At 36.6% G+C, this 11,945-nt stretch overlaps 1 non-coding gene across 1 annotated transcript; it reads left to right on the top strand.

Moving 5' to 3' along the window:
- Positions 1-11,543: 11,543 nt before the first annotated feature.
- LOC116589623 lies at positions 11,544-11,673 on the top strand. Its single transcript, XR_004285382.1, has one exon. It is a non-coding gene; the product is annotated as a small nucleolar RNA SNORA51 (small nucleolar RNA).
- Positions 11,674-11,945: the final 272 nt, after the last annotated feature.

Below are 11,945 nucleotides of genomic sequence, written 5' to 3'. Positions count from 1 at the left end.
TTTTTGATATTTCACCCAAACTTCAGAAAGAAAAATTATTTAGAAAACATCTAAGTCGTGTTGGGATGTATTTTTGCCAAGCCAGTTGGCTAGTTTAATGTTCAAGAGATGGACCAGTGAGGGGAATTGGTTTAACAGACTGTGCCATTCACAAAAGTTGAAAAAATTGGTTTAAAAAACAAACACAGAGATGGAAGAAATTTTACTTCGCATATTCTGAGTGGGAGAGCAACTCATTTGGAAAAAAATTGAATCAAAGGTTCTAGGTTGATCACTAACCTATTTGTTCTGCCTGTGAAAAAAAAAATTTTTTTTAAGATTTTATTTATTTATTTGAGAGAGAGAGAGAGAGAGAGAACACGAGCAGGGGGGAGCCTGATACGTGGCTCCATCCCAGGAACATGACATGACCTGAGCTGAAGGCAGATACTTAACCAACTGAGCCACCCAATTGTCCTGAAAAATTCTTTATGTAAAAATTTTATTCTTCAAATCTGCATTTCAGTAGGTCATCATGGCCCTTTCCATACTATACTTGTTAAGGGTAGCGAATAAACATTTGCACAATGGTGATGAACAAACCCAACTCAGAAACAGATAACACTGTCTGGCTTCTAAATCAAGAAACATTGCCGAGATGTGACTTGTCCATAAGATGCCACAAGTCTTGTTCTGCTGTTACGTACACCATGACTATTTCACAGGAGTACTGGAGTCACCTAAATAAATGAGAGAAAGTTCTTTGAAAAGTGTGAGAGTCATATGCAGACTTTGTCTATTACTGTAAAGTCCTTAATAGTCGGCATTACATTTAAAAATTCTCTGTGAAGTTGCATCATTAACTCTGATAGCTATATTTGAAGGGGGGGCATTTTACCAAGAATTGAATCAATGAAGTAAAACAGTAAATAAAATTATATATACCAATAGCCAAATTTCGTGAGATCTTATGAAGAATTGTTTGCTAATTGATTTTCAAACTTGAGTTGGGCTTGGTTTCAAGGACTTAAGCAGGATCCATGAAGCATTATTTCTTCAGGTCACTTTGGAATCAAGCATCAAAAAATTTAGAAAACAATGGCATACTTTCTTTTAAAAAAGATTTTATTTATTTATTTGACAGACAGAGATCACAAGTAGGCAGAGAGGCAGGCAGAGACAGAGGAGGAAGCAGGCTTTCTGCGGAGCAGAGAGCCCAATGCGGGGCTCGATCCCAGGACCCTGGGATTGTGACCTGAGCCGAAGGCAGAGGCTTTAAACCAGTGAGCCACCCAGGCGCCCCAATGGCATACTTCTTTAAAAATTCACAATGAAAATAAAAATATTATTGACTCTGAGGAGTCCCACAAAGAAAAAAGCCATTGTGTTTATTTTTGTTTAACTAACATTTCTTTAACTTATTTGGTGAGAGGAACCCTCTCCCACTTTTAGTTGGGAGAGGGTAACATCTATTCACATTTTTTTTTTTTAAGTTGGATATAGGCTCATCAAGGGAGTTTAAAAAAGTTAGTTAACTGAAGTTGAATATCTTAGGCTTAGGAATTAATTACATTAGCAATCTTGTTTGGACATCTTTTTCTCACTATCACCCCACAGGATTTATGGTGTACAGAACACATTCCCAGAAAGACTGGTCTCAGGGAATGACAAACTATCCATGCCTCAAATCAGGCTTGCTGAAAGTCTGTGGTCCTCAGTGATGATTGCATCTGGCTCAGAGATACTGTCTGTCTATCAACAGTAGCTTCTGTCCACAAACCCTCCCAATTGTCTTATTTTCAATTACCTGTTGAATCAATGCTGACCACACTGGAAGGCAGATCAAGGGACAGAATGTTAGTTTCTTTGATTCTTAAAGTCTTTGTACACACAACACTCTTTTTGCCTTTTCCTCCCCCTTAGTTTTTGCTTACCGAATCTTTTAAAGCCTTGTTATCTTGTCTTTCATTCATTCAACAGATATTTGAGTACCTGTTTGATGCTTGGAACCATGTTAACTGATGATATAAGAGAGGAATAAGACGTGATGCCTGCCTGTGAGTCCAGCAGTAAACAAGATCAAGGCTGTCTTTGCTCTCAAGGAGCTCCTTGTCTGCTTTTAGGCTTCTGGTCTACCTGCTTGGCTTCTGTCCCACTTGTAAGCTTTAACACTGATATTTTACCCTTTCCTCAGGTATGATTTACGTAATTGATTTCTGACTTTCAAATCCTTCATGCCATACAGTTGGTTGCTGGCACTCAGTGTGCCATTGACAGCTAATTTCTCAGACTTCCTCTAGACCGAGGGTCCTCTCCAACAGGCCTATGGTGGTTCAGTGCTCAATGTTGCCTCAAGATTTTCAACCTATCCTGCCTCAGGACCACCACGAGTGGAATAAGGCATTGTTTAAAGGTTACATAACTCCATCAAACAAGCTTTTGGAATCGACTTCCTTCATCCTGTGAAACAGGCTGAATAGTTTTCTGAGTTAGGATTGCCAATGTGAAGTTTTTGGTGGGTTTTTGAGCACAGAGACAATTATGATGTTTCCTTAGTCTTTTAAATTAGTGTTAAATTTATTACAGCATTAAACTTGAGGTCTTATTTTATTTAAGCCTTTTGATTTCCATATGTAACAAATTTTAGCAATTATTTTCAAGGGGGTTTTTGATCAATATTCAATCAACTTAGATAAAACACAACAAATGCTTTTAATAATCAGTTTATTTTCAAAGTTCAATAGTTTAATATTCTTAAATATTTAAAACTGTGTTTATAAGTTCAATATATTCAAGTTTTTTTCAATTTATTTATTTCCAGAAAAACAGTATTCATTATTTTTTCACCACACCCAGTGCTCCATGCAATCCGTGCCCTCTATAATACCCACCACCTGGTACCACAACCTCCCACACCCCCGCCACTTCAAACCCCTCAGATTGTTTTTCAGAGTCCCTAGTCTCTCATGATTCACCTCCCCTTCCAATTTACCCCAAGTCCCTTCTCCTCTCTAACACCCCTTGTCCTCCATGATATTTGTTATGCTCCACAAATAAGTGAAACCATATGATAATTGACTCTCTCTGCTTGACTTATTTCACTCAGCATAATCTCTTCCAGTCCCGTCCATGTTGCTACAAAAGTTGGATATTCATCCTTTCTGATGGAGGCATAATACTCCATAGTGTATATGGACCACATCTTCCTTATCCATTCGTCAGTTGAAGGGCATCTTGGTTCTTTCCATAGTTTGGCGACCATGGCCATTGCTGCTATAAACATTGGGGTACAGATGGCCCTTCTTTTCACTACATCTGTATCTTTGGGGTAAATACCCAGGAGTGCAATTGCAGGGTCATAGGGAAGTTCTATTTTTAATGTCTTGAGGAATCTCCACACTGTTCTCCAAAGAGGCTGCACCAACTTGCATTCCCACCAAGAGTGTAAGAGGGTTCCCCTTTCTCCACATCCTCTCCAACACATGTTGTTTCCTGTTTTGTTAATTTTGGCCATTCTAACTGGTGTAAGGTGATATCTCAATGTGGTTTTAATTTGAATCTCCCTGAGGGCTAATGATGATGAACATTTTTTCATGTGTCTGATAGCCATTTGTATGTCTTGATTGGAGAAGTGTCTGCTTATATCTTCTTCCCATAATATTCTTAAATATTTAAAACTGTGTTTATAAGTTCAATATATTCAAGTTTTTAAAAAAATATTTTGTTTATTTATTTAAGAGAGAGAGACAGTGAGCATGAGTGACCAGGGAGCCTGATGTGGGGCTCAGTCCCAGGACCCCAAGATGATGACCTGAGCTGAAGGCTGAAGTTTAACTGATTGAGTCACCCAGGCACCTTCTATATTCAACTTTCACTTATAAATTCTTCAAATATTCAACTTAGCAAGTAAGACAATGCAAGTACTAAAGGCTATTATGTCTAACAATTAGAACTTATAAACATAGTAAACCACATTTTTAAAATCAATTCAAGAATGTTTACAAACATCATGAAATAAACTTACACCTTTCAACTTAAAGTCTGAAAACTAAAAATCAATTATTTAATTATATATTTTGCATGTTTGATTATATATCCTCATTTACATATTCCATCATCAGGCTAAATCCTAAAGATATTTATCTAACTTATGAATACTTTGAATATCAAATCTGCAGAATAATCTTTACACAAATTATTAACAGGATTTGGATTTACTTAATACTTTTTCTTGAATAAAAAAGACTTCTTAGAGTTATAAGACATTTATCCACCAGTGAAAAATACTATCTTTCTGAGAAAGTTGTGGCTACCAACTGCAGGAAAATAGGCCCAGGGAATTTTGGCCAGGACATAAAACCTAGGATTACAGATACGCAGGGTAATTCTAATTACAGTGCTGACAGATGTATTGAATTCTTGTTTGTTTCCTCTACAATGCTCTTGTTCTATAAAGAAGTTAGTTCTATTGTTCATAATCCTGGGTACAAGTCATACCATTAATTGATTTTCTGTCTGAATTGAATAAAGAGAAGTCTTATAACTTCCTCTACTGCTGCCTTGAACTTGAACCCTTGTAAGACAAATCTGACTCCAAAGACATCTTTAATGTTATTCCATTGGCTAGTTCACACCCTCATATAAGTCTTTTTTAACCTCATTTAAATAAAAAAAATGTAACTGTGGCAAAATACACAGAACATAGAATTTATCATCTTCACCATTTTTAAGTGTTTCATTCAATGGCATTCAGCACATTCACTTTGTTTTGCTACTGTCTGTCTCTATGTGTTTGACTACCCTAGGTACCCCCTGTAAGTGGAATCACATGGTATTTGTCCTTTTGTGACAGGCTTCTTTCACTTAGCATCATGTCCTCAAGGTTTGCTTATGTCGTAGCATGTCATCTACCTGTCAATAGACATTTGGGGACTCCCAACTTTTGGCTCTTAAGAACAATGCTGTTATAAACATGGATGAGCAAATACCTCTTTGAATCTCTGCTTTCAATTTTTGTGCATATGCCATGAGGCAGAATTGCTGAATCATACAATAATCCTATTTTTTAATTTTTTTTAAAGATTTTATTTATCTATTTGACAGAGAGAGATTACAAGTAGACAGAGAGGCAGGCAGAGAGAGAGAGAGAGAGAGAGAGAGGGAAGCAGGCTCCCTGCCGAGCAGAGAGCCCGATGCGGGACTTGATCCCAGGACCCTGAGATCATGACCTGAGCTGAAGGCAGTGGCTTAACCCACTGTGCCACCCAGGCGCCCCTCTATTTTTAAATTTTTAAATATACTGCTGTACAGTTTTAATTTCCTTTAATTTTAGGTCCCGATTAGATAGAGAGAACTCTGCTCATTCACTCCATCACCACTAAGGTAGCTGCTGACTTTTTTTTTTTTTTTTTAGTTAATTTTTGTACTGGTTGACTGAATTCACTTAATAATGTTTATTTATTTTTTTCAGAGTTTAAGACCGTATTAACTGGATCCTGAACATCTGTCACAGCTTTGCCTTCATTCAGAAGTGGGAAAAATCTAGTGAGCATTGCTGCTTAAAGCTTATCCATGGACTGGCAGTATGGATATTAGCTATGAGTTTGTTAGAAATGCAGAGTCTCTGGCCCCATCTCAGACCTACTCAATCAGAATCTGTATTTTAGCGACCTGTCCAGGTGCTCATCATGTACATTAAAATGCATACATGTGGTGCACCAACTTAGATGATTTCTCATGGCCTTTTTTATTTGGACGAATCTGTAAACTTTAGAGTGAGCACAGATAGTGTTATCTAATATTTGCTAAGCATTTTTATTCGTTCTGTTGGGTCAGTGTCAAATCTCAATGGTTTTAGACTATAAGAAAAACCTTTGGTCATGGGTCATGGCACCAGTGAGCTCTAGAACATTCTAGAATTCAGGATGTCTGGGAAATCAGTTATTAAGGTGATATTAGGCTAGGAGTCAGTGACCTGGAAAAACACAGAAGTAAGTGTAGAATATTGTCAGAGTAAAGAAATGATCAAAATATAATAGATTTCTCAAGGGCAGTAACCATGTTTTATTTAAATTTGTATTCTGAGAGCCTAGTACTTTATGTGGTATAGTGCTGAGTAAATATTTGTCCAACCCAGTATTTGCAGAACTAACAAAACCCAAGTCTGAGATCTGGATGTGGGGGTCTGTAGTCACAACAGTTGAATGGGGCAGTTGCAGAGTGTGTCATAGCGGTACAGTTAACCTTTCTGAAGACTGAGACCTTTTTGAGGGTAGATTTGGGCATTTATACCTGGATGTACTTTGACCTCAAGCAGCTCTGCCATGGGAATCTGGAGAATTTTAAGTTCTGACAGTGTGAAGTTGGGCTCTAAATAGAAAAAGGTAGTCTTTGGTCTTTAGGAAATCACTTTTTAAAACAGACCAAATGGTTGCAGAGAAAGGTGACCTAGCTTTGAGAAAACCCAATACATAAATATCAGAACTGCCAAAAGAGATCAATGTTACTGTCATGAAACTACCTTAAATTTCCATCCCCAAACCTCATTTTAAAATAGTTTTATTTTAAAATGTTCTTTTCTTTAGGAAGAACATAAACTCTTTCAGGAAACAGCTCTGGGAACTCTGTACTAAGACAGGTTGGGATCTCAAGTTATTACTAGAGTGTTTCTGAAAGAAGATCTATTGGATGTACAATTCAAGGTCACCTAGCTACTAATTCTAATAAAAGAAAAAACATGGCTAGTGCTTGTAATGTTTCCTTTGAATAAGAAAAAAAAAAAAGAGTAATGTTTTTCTTAAAGGTTCTAGTGTTAGACGTAAAAAGTAAGCTTAGATAGTAAGCAGAGAGGCTCCTGAGCAAAGAGTGGGCTAGAATTGGAAAAGTCTCTTTAATTGATTCAAGTAGTAAGTAGGACAGAAGAGAAATCCATCTGCCCAATAAATAAAGAGGCTGAATGAAGACTTGCTCCAACAGAAAGACTGAGTATCTCAAGGAAGTTTTAATACATTAAAGAATATTGATTTCAGCCCACCCAATGCTTGAAGACTTGACACTTCAATGACTTTTAAACTACAAGTTAGGGAATTTGACTTCAAGTTAGAATACAGAATAAATGACAAAGGGAAGTTAAGAATCAATAAAATAAGGTAATAGGGGTAGGGATTTCCTTTTGCAAATTTTTCTTAAAATGTGTTATTGAAATGCATTAACTCAACTAATAGTTATTGAATACCCAAATACTGTGCCAAGGGCTATGGAAGATTAAAATATGGAATTAATATTCAAAAGCTACAACTTCAGGCAATGTGGAAGAGCTATATTTGTGCTAAAAACAAGCAGTTCTTATGTATGGCAGGGGAAGACCACTTCCTACTGGAGTGATGATGGAAGAATGGAAGAGGTGACACTGATATTGGACATTCATTGAAGGACTTCTAGAGCTACATAGAGGAGATGACAAGGCATTTTAGATACAAGGAATGAGTGAACAAAGGATTATAGTAAGCATTCATTAGCGCCCTCTATGTACTAGGCATTATATTCTTGCACTAGTTTAAAAAAAGAGATGAGTTTGATACAGAATGTAATGAAAAATAACATGTAAGAAATAGTGAACACGTCAGATTTGACTTAGCAAATGATTTTTATACAGGGAAAATATGGAAGATGAACCCGAGTAGGAAATTGAAGACTGATGACAGAGATCCTTGAATGCTAGACTAAGTCTTATTATTAAAGTAGCTAAATATAAAGAGCATGAAAGGATATATTTCAGTGAGTTAAATAGAAAATCATTCCTAGTTTTGATTTGAATCTCAAAGCAAATATTGGAGGGACCACCACCCGGTGGCAGAGTACTTACATTGCATCATCTGTTACTAAGAGATGCATAAACCTTCTGAAGTTTCAAACTGCTAATCTTTATTCATAAAATGATAAAGAACATGACAAGGAAATAAGAGATGATTATCTAACGTGTACTCTGCCAGATTCCTTTCTATAAAGAGGAAAATCCCTGAGAGCATCTAAAATGATTTTTTCCTAAAAATTTCAATATATATTTTAAAAAGAAAAATGGTGAAAATACTCCTATTTATTTGTTCAAATTACTCTGGCAATTAATTATAATTATACCAACTGTGGGTGGTTGTCTGATGATGACATTAGGAAAGAGATTTAATGATTTTATTTTGGGGATATTTTAATCTTAATATACTTGTTGATTGTATTCTTCAGATGTATCTTGATTTGGTGACTACATTCACATACACATAAAACTAGTGAAATCTAAATATGTGAAGTATCTAAGATCTGAATTAAGTCTGTGGTCAATGTCAATTTCTGGTTTTAATATTATGCTATAGTTATATGAGATGTTACCATTGGAAGAAATTCAGGGAGAAATTCAGTGAAAACTTTGTATGATTTTTATGTAACTTACATATTTATTTTAAAATGAAAACTTAATTATAAGTATCATTTAGCTTAACTTCTACAAACTTTAGCTGCTGAAATGAAGTATAAAAAGATTTACAAATGACCAGGGCACCTGGGTGGCTCAGTTAGGCTTCTCCCACTCTTTCTTCCTCTGCCTATCTTCCTACCCACCCCCCCACTCTCTCACGCTTTCTCTCAAATAAATAAATAAATAAATAAATAAATAAATAAAATCTTAGAAAAAGATTTATAAATGATCATTTGTAACTATACTGTCTATCAAAGAAAGAATGTATCTTGGAAATTAAAGGATGTTAGGTATGAGCATTATATCAATTTTCTTTCTTAATTAAAAATATACTCACCCAGATTGATGCAGTCTGTTCTCGCTTATTATTTATAGATTCCTTTTGTCTTTCTCAAATAAGGTTATACATTGAATGGTACGTTAACATTGTAGAAGAATTAGAACAAATCGGACAATAAAATAAGTAAAGGAAAAGGAATTATTATCACTCAACCCCACTCAAATAGTATAGTTTTTTCATCGATCCATTCATCCATTCAACATTTATGAGCAAGTCTCTGCCGTGGATGCTCTTTGATAATATAGATTAGTGAATGGTGCAGCCTCTGGTGCCTTTTCTAATTTGCACAAAGCTTCCCTGAAGGCCAGCATTGGCTCAAAAGGTAGATATACACAAGGAACTTACATTAGTAACTATTTCAAAATATTGTTGTAGTAAATGAGTTTTTCTCTATTTCTAGCATGTAGTAAGCACTATGGTAGTATTGGCTATTTTTATCATTATTGTTACTATTATTATTATTATTAAATGACTAGAATTTGTCGTAGTATTTGACCATAAGAGAAGGAGCAGAGCCTGATGATCTATGTTCTGTAGTCATTGAGCTTTTGTTTTTTATTCATCAAATAATTTTGAGTGCAGTTCACATGCCAGGCACTGTCTTTGTCAATGGAACTGGGAAAAAAAAAAAAAAAAAAAGATGATCCCTCCCACCATTCCTATAACATAGCTTACATTTATTAGTATTTTGAAAGAATCTGCCAAGATTAATGTATGACATTTTTTTAAATTTAAAGGCTTTCATTAAGTGCTTTGTGCTGGATGACAAGTGAGAGGGTAGGAGATAGGAAGTGCAAAGTTTAAGACCATCTGTGTTCTCCAGGGTTTCTGGTATTAACAAAGGAGACATACTTTTATCAAGAATATCAAGACAAAATGGTGATGTGTCAAAACACACGGCACAGATAAAAAGTTTAGAGGGGAAAGTGTGTTGTTGAGGCCTGTGGTGATCGAGCAAATTTTTGTGGAACAGAGAGGACTTGAGCTGGGGCTTAGAGAATGTATACATCATATTCTGCTCTGAAATGACTTCTTGGATATGTGGCATAGACTTGTTCGCCACTCTCTAAATCTGACCCTTCCCCCCTCAGGAACAGAGGAAAAGTTATATATAACACTTCCAGTCGTCCTAGTCTAGGAAACTTCCATTTGATGCTCCATGTGCCTTGTTTTCTCCAAATTTTGGCTGAATGGTGACACTAAAGGCAACCATGGAAGCCACATGTCGAAGTCAGCAGAGACCCCATGAGCCTGTGGAGACCCCATGAACCTGAACCTGGAATGACCACATGGAGTGGAATTTTTCCCTCCTTCCCCTCTCCCCAGATATTGGTCTCTACTTAAATGAAACATCAACTGTCTTCTCATCTGTTTCTAGGTCTGCCTGTTACAGCAGCCAGCTTTAACATACTATGTAACATGACCAGATTGATGGTTTTTTTTTTTTTTTTTGCACTTTGACAGTGTAAAAGTCAATATAATACAACATGTAAACTCTGAATCAGCTGAAAATATTCAATCTGCACTGAGGTTATGGTGAGGTTGCCAGGGGTTGGGGGGGAAGACTCCTATATAGTCATTAACAGAGTCCAATAAATTTGGAACTGAAGATGATGCGCATGAATCTTTTGTTTTACAGATATAGATAGACATAAGAGTAAAGATGATACTAAATGCTTGTCTAGTATCTTAACTGGGGTATGTGGAAATGCCTGTTCCCCTCCACAAGAGCATGTGGAACTCTTGATACCTGGGCTGGTTCGCTTCCCATTATTTTATTTTATTATTTTATTTAAATTTTATTTTGTTTTATTTTACTTTATTTTTATTTTATTTATTTTTAAAGACTTTATTTATTTATTTGACAGACAGAGATCACTAGTTGGTAGAGAGGCAGACAGAGAGAGGGAGAAGCAGGTTCCCCGCTGAGCAAGGAGCCCGATGCGGGGTTCGATTCTAGGACCCTGAGATCATGACCTGAGCTGAAGGCAGTGGCTTAACCGGCTGAGTCACCTAAGCGCCCCACTTTCCATTATTTTAAATAACTGTTAAGTCTCATCTAAATTACATTTTAACACATGAACCAGTGGTAAAACTAAAAAAGCAATTTTGTCATCCTCTTTTTGAAAAGGACTATACTTAAGACATAGTTGTCACCTCTACTTTATCTTCCCTGGCTATCATCCAGAGTCCATTAAAATCCTCGATGAAATTTGTCAAATAAAGCTCACCAGTTTATAAATACAAATGTTCACAAGTTTTCCTTTTGGTGTGAATCTAGCTCTCTCTTTGACTTCATGGGCCTCAGGCAGTCACGTGGATGGTGTTGTTATACTTCACTAGTTATGACATGGCTGAATAAAGAGCAGCTCGTGGCTGATGGGCTGGAGTGTGGGTTCATGGGCAGCTTAAATGACGATAACTGGGCAAATGGTCACAGCTGGATCTGAAGGGGCCAGATAAGGACAGTGATAGCAGAAGCTAAGACTCGAGACTTTAAATTAGGACTCCTTTATGTTCCCATTGCTTAGTATCCGTACTGACTCTTGATCTTTGGAAGATGCTGAGCCTGTAAACAAGAGAAGAAGAGTTTGAACTTTGGGTAGAGAAATATGGGACAGAAAAGAGGCAGATCTCAGCACACATCTGGGTCTTTCAGTCCTTTTTACATGATTGACACACTTTCACCTTTTGGTCTAGAAGTGCTTCTTTCTTTAGACAAAGCCCCAGTGTCTTTTGTCTTAAAATGACTCAGGCAGCCTCCTGGTGCTTGCCGTTGGCTGTGTTCATAAACTGATTCTACTGAAAGAGGAGGCAGAGTGAACCTGCCCATACATATCCCAGCCTAGGCCCTTTGCCTGGTCTGTATTGTGAAGGGGGGAAATGGAGAAAATAAATAAAAAAGTAAATAAAAGAAATGCCTGGAGCAATGATAATGCTCTAAACAACTCCTTTCTTCCAGATATGAACAAAAGAGAGACTCTAAAAATCTCCTGAATCTTTGTCAATATCCTTGGGAACGGTTGAAAAGTCTCCATAATGGCAAAAGAAACTATGATGGAAATTTGAGGGGTTCTTTGCAGGGATAGATCCTACGTAACTAAGGAGGTTTAGTTTTTGAGTCCTGCTAGGAATACCCTGGAAGGTAATATGACTTCA

The sequence above is a fragment of the Mustela erminea genome, chromosome 4, assembly GCF_009829155.1.
Source record: "Mustela erminea isolate mMusErm1 chromosome 4, mMusErm1.Pri, whole genome shotgun sequence".
Classification (NCBI taxonomy): Eukaryota; Metazoa; Chordata; class Mammalia; order Carnivora; family Mustelidae; genus Mustela; species Mustela erminea.
The sequence above is the reverse complement of the archived record's forward strand: the minus strand, read 5'-3'. Positions and strand labels throughout refer to the sequence as shown.